At 37.0% G+C, this 15,945-nt stretch overlaps 1 protein-coding gene across 2 annotated transcripts in view; it reads right to left on the minus strand.

Annotated features, from left to right (window-relative positions):
• LOC126367212 (protein vein) overlaps positions 1-15,945 on the minus strand; it is a 91,699-nt gene that overhangs the window by 15,787 nt on the left and 59,967 nt on the right. The gene's annotated exons all lie outside the window — the stretch shown is intronic.

Below are 15,945 nucleotides of genomic sequence, written 5' to 3' on the forward strand. Positions count from 1 at the left end.
ACGGTGAAAATCCCTGCGTATCACTTAAAGAAACGACGGCTTAAAAAGTCCCGAACTAAAAATAAAAGCACTGTCATTAGGCCAATGGCCTTATTATTTGTCTGACGAATAACATATGTAAGATCAAAAATAACCAGTATTATCTAAACGGGAGTCACTGTTTGGACGAAATCCATCCTGGGTGAAAAAAAAATTGGCTGAGTTTCATAATTGTAAGAGGAAAAAGCACGGAACGCTGGTTGTAAATCATTTACTATATCTTCTGGTCTTCTGACTGTGTCATATTAAATGTTAGTGAGAATAGATTGGGGGGAGACGTTTGAAATATGTTGTTGCTAGTCCAAAGTAATGATTTTTATGTTTCAACTGATTTGTTCAATTTATTTTCATGCTAATTCTCGGGTGAAATACATAACAGTTGAAATTCGCAAACGAAAAGAACTAAAAAGCTTCTGGATTCTAATAACTGTCACATATCAGCCTGATCACGATATAATAGTGTCTTGAAGATAGACATTCAAATCCGTTAATCTAAACATAAAAAATCTTGATTTAAATCCACTCAAACGTAATTCTCAGAAAATTAAGACCATTTCGTAAATGTTGGTCTGGAAAGTCACTCGTTACATAGTTGTAAATGTATGTTTCCTTTTGTTGGTTGCCTGGAAGAAATTGCTCTAGAGCAATAAGGCCGCCCAAATTGTACTGTATTCATGTGTTTTGTCTGATTGTTGAAATTTTAGTTCTGTGCAATAAAGTATATTTGATTTGATTTGATTTGATTTGTACGTTAACTAACATTTTCACATTATTTATGGCTTTTCCATTAAATTAACTACGTATTATTATTAAATTAACTACGTATATTATTAATGATTGTAACACTAAGATGGTAGCTGATGCCTATAGCACAGGCTTGAGTGTATTTTAGGCATCAGCTGAAATGATTATTTTGTAACTTGCCCCTCACTAATTTTGTAACTTCAAAATTATTGTGGAAAGCTTATTGTGGAAATATTTTATTATTATTTATTATTTGTATGTCATATCTCGGGCTTATGGAGTCCCGGACTTTTAGGCGTGTGTGGGGCCGAAGCCAACACGTAGACGCTCCATAAGACAATTTAATCTAAATGTTGTGTGACACCAACCGGTGATTATCTCTGTATGCACTATGGGAGTGCACCCAAAGACAATCTCCGGTTCGTGTAGGATTTTTATTATTATTAATGTTAGACTAGCATATTCGGTTTACTGCAGAAGTTCAGAGTTAATTCCAGAAATATGCAAAGTATCTCCCTAACGAGCTCCATAAACATAATCATTCAGGAATCTTCTATACTCTCAATTTCTTCTTATAACGCCCACATCACCCTTGATGGACGTTCTTTGCTTCGAAGATATGTCGATTAGCCGACTATCAACCTCTGACATTTGGTCCATTTATGTCTATGACGTCATTTCATTCAACTCGCCCACAATTTCATTCATTCCTTTCGATAGTACAATAAAATAGTTTGATAGCGTTGCGTGATTCATTCGCCAGTTCATAATGTGTATTGGATTCGCGGTTGAATGGATTGGGTTCGGCTCTTGGTTGAAGTTAATGCAAATTATAGAGTTCCATTAAATGTTTTTTGGCGCCATTCACATAAAATATGTTTTAGAAGTGAAAATGAAAAAAATGAAAAAAAAAAAAAATGAAAAAGGCATTTATTTGCTTAATTACATTGTAAGACTTAAAATAAGCCTTCCCAGTAAGTAAAATAATTTACTTGTGTTGGGAAAGACTCGAAAAAGAAGTAACTACTCGTACTTTTTCTCATGTGTTTGCGAATTTAAATCCTTTATTCGCTTACTAGTCTAAATTGCCACGTATTACATAATGTACTTGCATATGTACGAATATGACATGATAGTTCTGTCGTGTGGGGTATTGGATTACCACGGAATTCTATAGTCTCTGCTTACCCCGGTGGGAAATAGGCGTGAGTTTATGAATGTATGTATGCAATAATCGACAAACTAGACAAAGATAAAATGAAAGGGAAACAAATGTACCTCTATTTATTTTGTCTTTATTCTATTGTGTAGACTAGACTAAAGGAATTGCTGGGAAAAGGTGATAGTATCTAAGTTTGCAGTATAAATTATTAATTTATATTATTACTTATATAAGATTTTAAGATAAACTTGTACCACGATGACATCTAACAAGAAAAAGCAAAAATAATTATACTTAAACATAACATAAACAGCCAATATACTTCCTTCTGATGGGCGCAGTCCTCCCCTCGGACAACCGGAGGGGGTAAGGAGTATACCTCACTGCGGGTTGGTGGAGATGTTTTACGGCTAATAGCCAGGGACTTAAAGTGCCTTCTGAAGAATGGAATCATCTTATTTTTTTTGGACAACCAGATAATTCAAGCTTGCAAAGCAAAAGTACTTTCCAAGCAAAGGATAGTCTCACAAGGTGATTTCGACAAAAATAATTATACTTACTTTAGTATTGTATGAATTAATGAATGGAATGGATGAAATGGCAAAAGCGGTAACCTTGCCAGTTTCCTCGCCTACTCGTCTAGACGAATACTAGAGACGTGGTGACGTCACGGGATAACGACCCAAAGGGGAGTGCCAATAAGGCGTAAAGGAAATGTCCATGAACCCTTGAAGGGGTCATTGATAGCAACGATGAAAGTTATGCAGTGAGTGCGAAGGTAACTGAAGAACTAGAAGATGAACATAAAGCTGAAGAAAAGGGTGAAATGAAGCCCAAATAATAAGGGGATGAGTAAGTGACTAATACGAGTAAGGTTATTTTTTGTAAATGTCTTGTGAACGTGTGTGCAATAAAACGTTTTATTGTTATTCAAAATTCAAAAATATTTATTTTTCAAAATTGGCTTATAAGTTAGCGCTTTTTGAACGTCAAAAAATTAAATTACTTACATAATTATGTAACTAGCTGTAAAACTACTACCATATCGGAATCTGTAACGCTGAGGGAAAGACGTGGCCAGAAAACCTCCCATTACAGGGCCCTAGTCCTACTGTTTCATGTTTTCCTTTCTTTTCTTTTTTTTAATCCAGTTTGTATTACATAATTTATAGATCAAATACACAGTCGGTGGAAGGAAAGTGAATTATTAGAAGGTTTCTAGAAGAAGAAAACATAGAGGATGATAACAATATATGTAAATACTAAAACTATTGCGACTTGACAGACAATAACATTTTATGTTCAATGTCTACTTAGCTACAAGTTAAATTCTCTTTAAAGTAACTAAACGTATATAAAGAGTTAACTCCAAAATTACATTCCAATGTATCCATACAGTAAAAATAATCCCAAAATACGTCATATTAATTTCGCTGGATTTTACATTAGCAGTAGTGCAATTTGACATTTGCGCATATAAAAATAAGTGCGCAGTGTCAAGAAATGTAAAATGGCAATATTGCCTTGATGATGAGATGAATTGCTTCGATGTGACATTTTTAACTCCTCTGTTATGCGTTTTAATTACCCTCAGTAGCATAAGAAAGAATGCTACGTATCAACACCCAGCTCAACCGTGGAAACTCCCTGCTCCCCACCAGCGGCTGAGCTAGGTTTACCTTAGCCCCCCTCGAACATAGTTTAGTTTTCAATCTTTTTTTAAATGAATTGCTTTGATGTGACCTTTTTAACTCGTCCTGTTTTCTAACAACACAAAGATCATAGAAGGGAAGATAGAAGGAAAGAGGGGTAGCCCTCTATGGACGTGAAAATTAGACACTGACACAGAAAGACAGAGAGACACTCGAGGCCTTTGAAATGTGGTGTTGGAGGAGGATGGAAATAATAAGTTGGACAGAAAAGGTTACTAATGACAGAGATGATGATGACAGAAGAGGCGACGATTTTATTAAAAACATCATAGAAGGGAGGCTACAAGGAGAGAGAGGAAGGGGAAGACCAAGAAGAGCTTACATGGAACAAATTAAAGAGAAGGCGTACGTCGTGTCTTAAAAGGAAGTTAAAGAAGTGGATTTTGATAGACAAGAATGGAGAATGGTACACCAAGAAGAGCGTGGCTCTTAAATTAATGATGATGTCTAACAAATAAGACAAGTCACGAGGATTTCAGCAAAATAACCTGATAATGATGAATCCCGGACCTACGACTCTAACAGTCCTCAACGAGATCCGTCACAGTCTCATTATCTGACCGTTGCTAATCAATGTTAGTCGCCAATATAAATAGACATACATCCTGAGGAAGCCGAATTGGAACGGCAGGTGAGCTGGTCTGGCCAGTCGCCAACTGACTCATAACACGGGAAACGTACGAGATAAGAACACTCAAGATTTGCACGGGTTGGACATGGACAATTTCGGATGGTTTGGTTCATGTCTGGTTGCTTCGGTATTCGGGATGCCCAGTCTCCGAATGCTGAATTTGAAATTCGAATACTTATTTTCAACCCTCTCTTTCGATCTACTCTGAACCGGCGTGCGTGTATGAAGCGATTGATGAATGTGGAGGAAGCAAGAGAAGTGTGTCAGGATCGAAGTAAATGGAATTCTGTGGTCTCTGCTTACCCCGGTGGGAAATAGGCGTGAGTTTATGTATGTATGTTTGTATTTTCAACCCTCTCGTGTGCTCCCCGAGAGATTTATAAGAATTTGAAATTCGAATATTTTCAACCCACTCGGGGAGCACCTCCGCCGTTATCAATACTCTAAATATTCAATAATGTAAAAAGAAAAAATAAACTTAATACTTTACCTTAGAGATGGAATAAGGAATAATACTGCGGCTTAACTAAACAGGAAAACATGTAGATGTATAGGTGTCCTTTTTCTCTATCAGAATCAGAATCATTTATTCAACGTAATTATCATGGATAAACTTGTTGAAGGTCAATGTAACATTTTTGAATTTACGTCATTTCGCAAGGTGTTATGGCTGAGGAGAAGAAATGACAAGAAACTGCAACAGCAACACATCTTTTAAATCAATGAGGGTACATTATAAGTTATTTAATAACTAGAGGAACACATTCAATACCAGACATTTTTATCATTTAGGTAATCATTAATCTTATAATAAGTTTTTTTACATAAAGTAAGCTTCACGTGAGCTTTAAATTTATTCTCTGACAAATTTAAAATATTATCTGGTATTTTTTATTGGTATTATTTATTAATCTAGAATTTTGAACAACAATTTTATTTTTAATCTTTGTATTGTAAGTATGCCTTTCACAGTTTATCTAGATTAAGAACAGCCTCCGTGATCTAGTGGTTAGACCATTGGGCTCACGATCTGGATCTGACCGAAAATCGAAACTAAGACCTCTAAATTGGTGATTTAGGGCTTGGCACGAAGAGATCGAAACCATATAAAAATATAAATACAAAAATAACTAAGTAATTAGAAATCTTGACAACCGGTGCATTAGAAATAGACTTTTATTTTTAAACCACGCCACAAAAGGATTAGGAGCGATCTGGAAGTGTTCAGTTAGGATTATAGAGGTAGTATAAATAAAGTTTTGTTATACTTCCTAACATCTGTCACGAGCAGGGAAGTGCTGTTGCTGTTGTGTTGTTGCTGTGCTGTTGTTGTTGTGCTGTTGTTGTTGTTGCTGTTGTGCTGTTTGTGTCGGAACGTTCCCGTTGCAAGAAACTCTTTTATAGTAAGGACACTGACTGCTTTTCCCTTTCAAATTGTTCTTTCCTGTACTCTGGTCTTATCTGCCCAATAGTTAGGTAATAAATCCTTTTTACATACATTATGCGACTTTTTAATGCCGGGAACGTTCCCAAAGTGGGAAAATTCCTGCCGGTAAAAAGGCACAAAAGTTATGTAAAAAGAACATTAACATAAACATGACATAACAAATATTTTATTCACATATGAAATAGAAAACAACAGAGGAATATTTGTGTGTGTGTGTGTGTGTGTAAGCTAACCGCATAAAGCTCGCCCCTTATTACATGGGATTGAAACATAGGTAAGGATTGAGTGCATAAAATACAACTAAATAAGAATTATGTCTGCCAAAATTTAGTGCTGAGTTTTCTTGAAAAGAAAACATTTGAGCATAAAAGTGGATGCAATAAAAAATAGATTATTGTGCAAGAGAATAATGTAAATAGTAATGTCACTACGCTACGTAATTTACGTGCCGTAATAAACGTATATTTAACGTATCGTAAAATATTTCAGTGATTCATCCTCATTTCCAAGAAAATTCTCTTCGGTGCAAACGTATTTTTTATTCGGAGGTGTTGTTCAATTTATTTAAGAGTATGTAAAAATATACTTTTTAAACATTTTTCAATTTTTTTGTTTAAACGTGCAACTAAAGAGCGCCTTTATGGGCTTGTAATTGTAACACGTCATTGTACAGCTTTAGGCAAAGAATAAATATATCTGCTACGTACAGAACGGTAACTATCCGCCCCGCACCAATTCGTATCGGGCGCGGAGCTATATTTACCTCACCCCCTCTAGATCTTACTTTAGTCTGAAAGGTCGTAAGAAGCTAAGGAGTGAGGGGGAGCGCGCGCGGAGTTTTTATCTCGCTCGCATTAGCGCAGTAAGGTGGTACGGTCACGAGTACTAATATGTATACACTTTGAAACCATGTCACATTAACTTTTTTGACAAATTAAACCGTAAGTCATCATTAAATGTCAAATATGATAGTGCGACAGGGTTCTAAAGTACTTACAATAACGAACGAACGTACTAACGTTCTAAGTACAGGATTAATCGCCATTAATCGGGCACAAATCCTAGAAACCTGTGATTTGAATTACATGTGACCGAAGACCGAAGATGAGATGGGCAGATGTCATCAAAAAAGATCTTTCATCAGAATAATGTAAGGGAGAGAGAGAGAGAGAGAGAGAGAGATGAATTATCTGTGACCCAAAAATTAATGTAATTTTTATTCGTTGAAGTATTATGTATTTTCAAGCATCCCCAATTGGAATTGCCAACTGAAATCCCCAGTTTCTTGACAACACTATCAACATGGCACCGCTGTATTTATCTTGAGCACAGATTTAAGAACTTTTTGAGACCAGAAAGTATTGCGAGAGCCAATTGGGGGAAGACCGTCGTATTTTATCGGAAGACTCGAGGAAACATATCTCAGGACGCACTGACAACATGACGAGAGAGTGAAATGTGAAAATCGATTTGAGACTCATTTAGTACTTGCTTAAATAAACTGATGCTCGGGATCCCCAATGAGGTGGACTGAGCCACAATTTTTTTTGACGTGTCTTATTGTTGATTTGCCACAAATCGATTTAACTGCTTGCAGCCTCTATTGATAAACGTCCTACGTTGAATAGGTTTTCTTTTTAATTATTTATGTAGGTATAATTAAAATAATTTTGGTTTTTAGTTTTTTGTTTGCAATAATACGAGTATGAGGAGCTCGGTGGCGCAGCGGTAAACGCGCTCGGTCTGCGATTGTTGAAGTTAAGCAACTTTCGCAAAGGCCGGTCATATGATGAGTGACCACAAAAAAAAAGTATTCATCTCGAGCTCCTCCGTGCTTCGGAAGGCACGTTAAGCCGTTGGTCCCGGCTGCATTAGCAGTCGTTAATAACCATCAATCCGCACTGGGCCTGCGTGATGGTTTAAGGCCCGATCTCCCTATCCATCTATAGGGAAGGCCCGTGCCCTAGCAGTGGGGACGTTAATGGGCTGATGACGATGAATACGAGTATGGTTATGGTATGGTGGTGGTGGTTAATTTATACAATGTAGCTACTACGTACATTATTGCATCACAAAAATGGAATTAGTCTGCGGCCTTATTACTTATAATTTATCACAGCAGCAATCATAAAATTAAAGTTGATGAAGATTTTGAAAAACGGAACCAAATAAACATTTAATTTGCTTAAAAACTCATCAAGCCTCACTCACTATTATCTCATCAAAACGACATATTTTTTTCTAACCAATTTCACCTGAAAATCCTAACGAAACTCGCTAAAACCCATACGACAAATACAGTTGCGTCGTTTGTTTACTACACAAGCGCGCGCACGAAAAAATACGTAGTACGCGGCGGTACGGAGGCATTCTACTACGGTACGTTTGCGATGGACTGTTTTTTACAGTGATCGGGTTTCCTTTTGACTTCACTCTAGGGTTACGGCCTTGAGTCGGTTGCGTCGTCGAGGGCGAAAAAATGCCCTTTTGACTTTTAATTTTATTATTTTTTTCGGGGTTTGAATACTTAAGATATTAAGAATGATATTTAGTGGTAATGGTAAATGAGTGGTTGTTTTTTGTGATTTGACTGAAATAATTGACTGGAAAACTGAAACAAGGCATATAAATAACAATTCAATTTTATTAACATAATTTTTTATTCACGTACTCGCATTAAATTGCCATATTTGAATATTATAATTTTCCTGCCTCCTCCTTGAATATTCTTTTTTTTATTTTGTCACTACTTGCAATCGGTCCTAGGACCATAAGCAGGTCTATTCTTTCAATCATCAGTCGAGTGACGTGAAGGGACGGAACCTCCTTGAATATGAAAAAAAAAATATCAATCAATCAAGTAGGCATCTATACTTTATTGCACAATAAACTGAAACATACAAAACTTACACAATACGTGGATATTGGTGCTAATTCCTGTAAATACCATCTAATTTTATTTTAAGTTATATCTGTCATTTTCTTATCCGCCGAAAAGAAAAGGGACGGGTAATCGACAAGCATAAAATTTATGGAACACACGTCAATTTTAAGCACAAATCTAAAACAACCGTCTAAAAATTTTACATCAGTCAATAACCCGACACAGTTAGTAGACAGCATGTCAAACGGATTGAATACCAGTGACGTACCTTTTTGATTCGATCGGGTTATTCATTCATTTACTCATTCTTCCTAAAATTAAGAGCTGTGAATCATCCGTCCCTTTCCTTTTCGACGGATATGAAACTGACGGATATAACTTAAAATAAAATTAGGCGGTGTCTGCAGGAATCGGGGCCATTAATGGGCCTTACTGTACTAAAGGCTTTTAAAAAAAATATTTAAAAAATAATAATTAAAAGTTTCTTCCAGGCAACCACTACTAATCAGCCATAAAAACTTGGCCGCATCCATTTCGTTGTCAGGTGAGATTGTAGTCTAACGCGTACCCATGTTATTAAAAAAAAAATTGACGCAACAACAAAGATCCAGGATAAACTACAATATCTACAATGACCGCCACTGTCTTAAAATCTTTACACAAATCACTAATCTTATTAAGAGATCGTCATTTCATCACATAATTTTTACCTACAACATTTTATCGCCATAGCAACAGAAGCAAAACTTTTCCACACAAAAAATAGCACTCTGCTGGCAACCCTAAAGGCTCTGTTTTTTCGTTAGCGCCGAGTTTGGCGCGCCAACTCCATAAACAGTTACATTGGCGAGGCAACCCACAACCCCGCGGAATTGTTTTTAAATGACTCTCGTCAGTTGCGTGTGCGCACACAGTGGGATAAACTATGGTGCGATATTTTATCTTTTCCTTATTGGCGGGTTTTATTATTTTGTCATGGTTTTGGCGACAATGGTTTTATGAAGGGGGTATGGAGTTTAGTAAGATAAATAAAACAAACAAAGAAGTTACTAATTATACTTAAGTGTTCTAAACACCAACATCGATTTAGAAAAAGTATGTAGGTAAATAAGTAAATTCTTATTTTTACTTAGGTACTTTAATTATGGCAATTGGCACGCACCCTGTTACATGGGACTTATACATTGCTGACGAGATGTGGGTGTAATATTATACACTTCTGCCTATCCCCTCAGGGATACAGGCGCGATGCTTTGTACTTTAATTGTCTAATTACAACAAAATAATGTTACCAAAACATTGTAACATTAAACCAGTACAGGGCTTATTTTTTTTTCGTTACGTTGTCGTTTCTCAAAAGCGCGCACTCTAATCGCGCGAATGTGTTGCAGTCGGCAAAATCAATACGATCTTTTGTCCATCCTCACATGGAGTGGTCAAGATAAGCGAATCGTAACCAATCCTGTCTAAAGACAGTAAAAGTACGCATTTATTTGTTTTGTTTTTCACTTTTCCTTTTTTTTTCAAGCTTTTTCAAGGCTGCCAGTGCTATGGGAAGATTTATTGTTGTGGTTTACGATGATTTATGAAAAACATGGAAAGGAAGTTAGAACGTAAGAGAGGACGGAGAAGACCGGGAAGAGTTTACATGGAACAAATTAAAGAGAAGGCGAACGTCGTGTCTTATAAACAAGTGGAATAATTGGCCTTCTATGCTGTTCTGGGAGCAAATAAAAAACATAGAACATGTTCAGCTGCTTGTCTTCCCGGGCATGTCGTAAAAACCGACAGAGGGATTGTGTCTTCTAACATGATGGACTAATGTTATGGGCGATAGGCTGATCCCTTATCACCATAAGGTTCATCACATCCAGCTTACGACATCGTATCAACAGTGGCTGCAAGTTGTCTTTGATTACTTGTGGCTCTGCCCACCCCATTGGGGATTGCGGGCGTGAATTTGTGTTGTGTGTAATTGGCCTTTGATAGAATGATGAATGCTACACCGACAAGAGCCTAGCATCTCTCTATGACTATCCCGCCTTTCACAGGGTCCGCTTATTTAACCTGAAGGTTTGACAGGTCCGGTTTTTTACAGAAGCGACTGCCTGTCTAACCTTTCAATCCGCGAAGGGAAAACCAGCTCAATACAGGTTAGGTTCTCGGGAATGTGGGTTTAGGCCTGTGCTGGATTCAAACCTGCGACCTTAAAGTGAGACGCAAGCGTAACGCAATTGTTTATTTCGTAAGCGACATTAACCAAGAATTCCCGTAAAAAACCTATTTTTTCTGTATTTGAGTCAACAGGGAATCGAACCCAGTACTTCTGGTTTGGCGGTCAAGGTATCTAGCCGTTACACCACTGAGGCAGTTACGCAAACGACCTATAAAATACGTATCCTCGCGTCCAAAAGTCGAAAAAGAATAAAAATGTACGAAATTACAAATGACCACAATTACATGATAATTAATTCTTAATGGTTATTACGAGACTTGCATAATGAAATGAGACAAGTATGGTTACCCGACTGTGAAGGCAAAGAAGAGTAATGTATAGGTTAAATGTGTAAGGTCTTCTTCTCTCGAGTTGATTGTGATCAATGACTGATCTCATCAACCCTGGTGTCGGGATTACTGTTGAACCGCCAAAGACCCTGACCTGATGATGATGAGGACTACATACTTACTTAAGTAAATAGTTACCTGGAACGAAGCTCGGGTTATCTTACTTTCGGATGATCGATTTATCATCCCGCAATGTACTATTTTTGTGATAAACCTATTCCCACCGAAATTCAAAGACCTTTATAAATATTTATTTCCTCCAGCATAATAATAATATATTTTAATTTTTTATGTATTTTATTAATTATCTGTATTTTAAATTTTAATACATATTATATTTGTACAATTTAGTTGTCTACTAAACGATTACGTTGTCCTAATTGGCTTATGTAACAGTCTAATTCCTAATGTAACTTTTATTTTATTTAATGTTTTAATATATTTAAAGCTGTTGGTGTGGGCACGTAAAAAGAAGACTTCCAGATTATGTGGGTAACGTTACAGCCAATCTAAACATACCAGGGCTTAGTCCAAGAGGACGACCAAAAACAAGATGGGCGGATGTGGTCAAAAAGGACCTGTGTATGTGCAATGTCTCCGAAAACGACACGTCCGATAGAGCGAAGTGGAAGAGAATTACGAAGAAGGCAGACCCCACCATCAGATGGGAATAATAAATGCCAAGGAGAGAGAGAGAGAGAGAGAGAAAGCTGTTGGTGTGCCTTTTTTATAAATAAATAAATAAAAGACCTCGAGATTGTGAGCCCAATGCCCAACCACTGGATCACGGAGGTCGTTCGGAAGGAGGTGAGGTTAGTGGTGAGACGATAAGAAGCAATTATTGAATATCAAAAGCGGTTTGTGGTTAAAATTACCTCCAATTATGTACAGTCATGAGCAATATCATGTACCCACTTTAGAACCCTGTCGCACTACCATATTTGACATTTAACGAGACTGATGGTTTAATTTGTCAAAAAAGTTAATGTGACATGGTATCAAAGTGTATACATATTAGTACTCGTGACCGTAGGTGCAGAAACTTCCATACAAGCCTATAAAAATAATCTCACGGTTTTATCCCCCCATAGGGATACTCGTAAAGCAGTTCTTTCCAGTGAGATCTTCATCTTTTATCGTGTGGGTGGTAGGTGGATTACCAACCCCATCAACCCTAGTGTCAGGGTCGCTGAGCCGCCATAGGCCCCTGACATGACTCATGTAACGACTACGTACTTAAGTAATTAATAACCGGGACCAACGGCCGGCAATACGGATCACCACCTATCGCATTGGTCTAACAGAAAGTTCAGTGAGGTGTGGGTACTTAGTTCATCTTGCGATGGATGTACCTACGGCTGCAAAAGTCCAATCAGTTTCTTGCAAAGTAATAAATTAACTGGTTGCACTTAAGACCTCAAAGTTCAAAGTTCAAAGTGCTTTATTGTTATATTGTAACCAATGTAACCTCCTGGTTATATTGTAACCAATAACAAAACAAAACGATATGTATCGTTTCTGTAATAGACCAAAAACACCTACAAAAACATAATTTTTATAATTATGACAACTAATGGTTGATAATTTCAACACTGTTTATAAATAATTCGCTGAGCTCAGTGGCTGAACTTTTGCTGTTTGATTGTACCTCTGACTAACCTAATGAATAATGAACCAAAGGTGTTAGTAGACCAGGTACTAATGTTAGTAACTAATACATAAAAAAACAACAATAAAAAGGAAACAATACAGGCTTCCCCTAAATCAACCGGAGGGGGTATGGAACATACTCTTCCACTCTGCTCTGCTCCAGGTTAGTGGTGGCATTTGTGCCAGCAGCCCGGGACCAACAGCTTAACGTGCCTTATGAATAAAAAAGGCAATAGATTGGAAGATCCACCCTAAATTATTCTTATCAAATTGCTACCGATTTAACAGTCCTAATCGTGTTCATACAACTAATATTCTCACAGACTTTTATAATCAAAGATGATTCAGTTTGAAATATTCACCCCAAAGGCATTTCATAATTTGACTGTGGTCATGCGTGGTAGCGAATTTTAATATAATTTTGTTTTAATATAAATGATTCCACCAATTTTGAGTCTAGATGGTCTCGCGTGACAGTCGGGACGTTAACCGATTTAGGAAATATTTGAAAGTTCATTGACTTTGGTTTAGAGGGCAATATTTTGTTACCAAGGGTCTTTGGCGTCTTTCACAGGACGCAAGCAATTTTGCCGCTGAAAAGGGGATCACCACCTGTGGATTTGAGTTCTTAGAAATATGGGATTGCGAGACAGATGGACAAATTAGATGTGCAAATTGGGATGGGGTTGAAATTGGGCATGTCCTTTTCAAATTACCTGAAAGGAATTGTTTTTTAAGTAGAAGTAGAGTTGTCGATTGAAGTCAAGCAATTTGCTAGCGAGCTTTCAGAGACGTACTACACAGACACAATTTCCACTCGCAATTAAGAAAAAAATATAAGAACATGGCTATTGTAAGCCAAACTTTTAACAGATTACCAGCCCATATAGATGGCCCATCAACTTACATGCATACATATTGCACATACGAAGTGCTAAGATGGATAATATAATGAACCTTACGGTGCCAACGGATTAGCCTATCGCCCGTAACATTTGTCAATTACTGATGTTAGAAAGGATTCAATCCTTCTCTCGGATTTTACGACAGGCCCGGGAAGTCAAGCAGCTGGACGTGTTCTATGTTTTTTATTCGCTCCCAATCGAGCACCACAGCTATAGGAGAAGTAAAGGTAGTCTCTGTCTTATTGCATAATACAGATTCTTCTGAATCGTCGTCAGTATTTCCAGTTTTGTGTGGATTATAATCACTATCAACAACAGTGTAATCGAATAAAACAGCATAGAAGCCATCCCTTCGCCGAATTCCTTTCGCGTTTTGGGATATGCTTGGGTTATCGTCCCAATTGTACGAATAATTCTAAGTTTCTTCTTTACAGCAGGTACCTATTTATAGAAAACATACATACATACATAAACTCACGCCTATTTTCCATGGAATTCAATTTGCTTCGATCCTGACTCACTTCTCTTGCATCCTCCACATTCATCAATTGCTTCATACAAAGAGTAGATCGTACTGAACATTTTCTAAGGACATCTCCAATTATTAATTATTATTTATAGAAAAGTAATTTAATATTCAGTAACGGAACGAACATTATCTCTCTTTTACCTATTTAAGATTGACCCGTTTCCTGTCCAAGAATATAATGAGTAATTTGCGCAAACTTATAGTTTTCATCGAAATCTGGAAACCGTATCAACGCGTGATTATTTTTGAAACGCCCCAATTTCGCAGTTAGTCATAAAGTGTCGAGCAGGATGATAATGTTTCTGCGAAAAGAGAAAGTCTTTTCCAGACGAAATTGACAATGTATGTTCTACACTTAATTAATAGTTATACCTGGTCCTGGCTTCGATTTATGATAAGTTTGACATTGGGTCCTTGGTTTGGAAGGGTCGCTCAACAACCGATGCTGGTGTTGAGTTAATAAATCATGTTTTTCAGGCTTGGGAGGAGTCAAAAGATGCTATTGGTGTCTTTTGCGACCTTTCCAAAGCCTTCGATTGCGTTTGTCATGATATCTTGATCGCGAAACTTCGTCACTATGGAATAACTGATAATGCCATCGCTCTTTTGGAGTCATACCTTAGTGGCCGCGTTCAGAGGGTTGATGTGCATGGCTCCAGATCGTGTGGATCTAACGTCACTATAGGCGTCCCGCAGGGCTCAATTCTAGGTCCATTTCTATTCCTAGTTTACATAAACGACCTACCTAGCCTTGTAAAACATGAGGTGGTGCTGTTTGCAGATGATACCTCCTTACTTTTTAAAGTAAAGAGACGACAAGATTCCTTTGACGATGTAAACAACGCCATTTCAGAGGTAGTGGATTGGTTTACTGTAAACAACCTGCTACTTAATGAAAATAAAACAAAATATGTTTATTTTACGTTATCGAATGTTAGTAGGCCCCTCGATTCTATTATTGTAAAAAATAAGGAATTGGACCTCACGGATACTGCTGTATTTTTGGGAATTACTTTGGACGCTAAGTTGCAATGGAGTCCTCATATTGATAAGTTGTCCAAAAGGCTCAGCTCAGCAGCATTCGCGGTCAAAAAAATTCGTTTAATAACCGATATAGAAACCGCGCGATTAGTTTATTTTGCCTACTTCCACAGTCTAATGTCGTACGGCATCTTGCTGTGGGGTCATGCTGCAGATATGAACAGCATTTTTGTTCTGCAAAAGCGAGCCATTCGGGCGATTTACAAATTGGGACCCAAGATGTCACTTAGAAATAAATTTAAAGAAATTAATATTTTAACTTTGGCATCACAATATATCTTTGAAAACTTAATATATGTAAAAAAACATATAGGATTATTTGCAAAAAATAGCGATCGGCACATTGTTAATACCAGGAACAAAAATAAACTTGCTTTACAAGTCAGTCGATTACATAAGATTACTAAATCTTTTAAGGGGCAATGTATACGTTTTTACAATAAGATTCCCATTGACATTCAGAATTTGCCTTTCAACTGTTTTAAGACAGTAGTTAAACAAAAACTTTACAAAAAAGGTTATTATAAAGTTAGTGATTATTTAGAAGATATGAATGCATGGGATTAACTGTCTGAGAACTGATATTAGGCAGCTAAATTACTCAATTGTATACCAATATTTTATGTTTTATGTTTA

The sequence above is a fragment of the Pectinophora gossypiella genome, chromosome 5 (assembly GCF_024362695.1).
Source record: "Pectinophora gossypiella chromosome 5, ilPecGoss1.1, whole genome shotgun sequence".
In the NCBI taxonomy this organism is placed as follows: domain Eukaryota; kingdom Metazoa; phylum Arthropoda; class Insecta; order Lepidoptera; family Gelechiidae; genus Pectinophora; species Pectinophora gossypiella.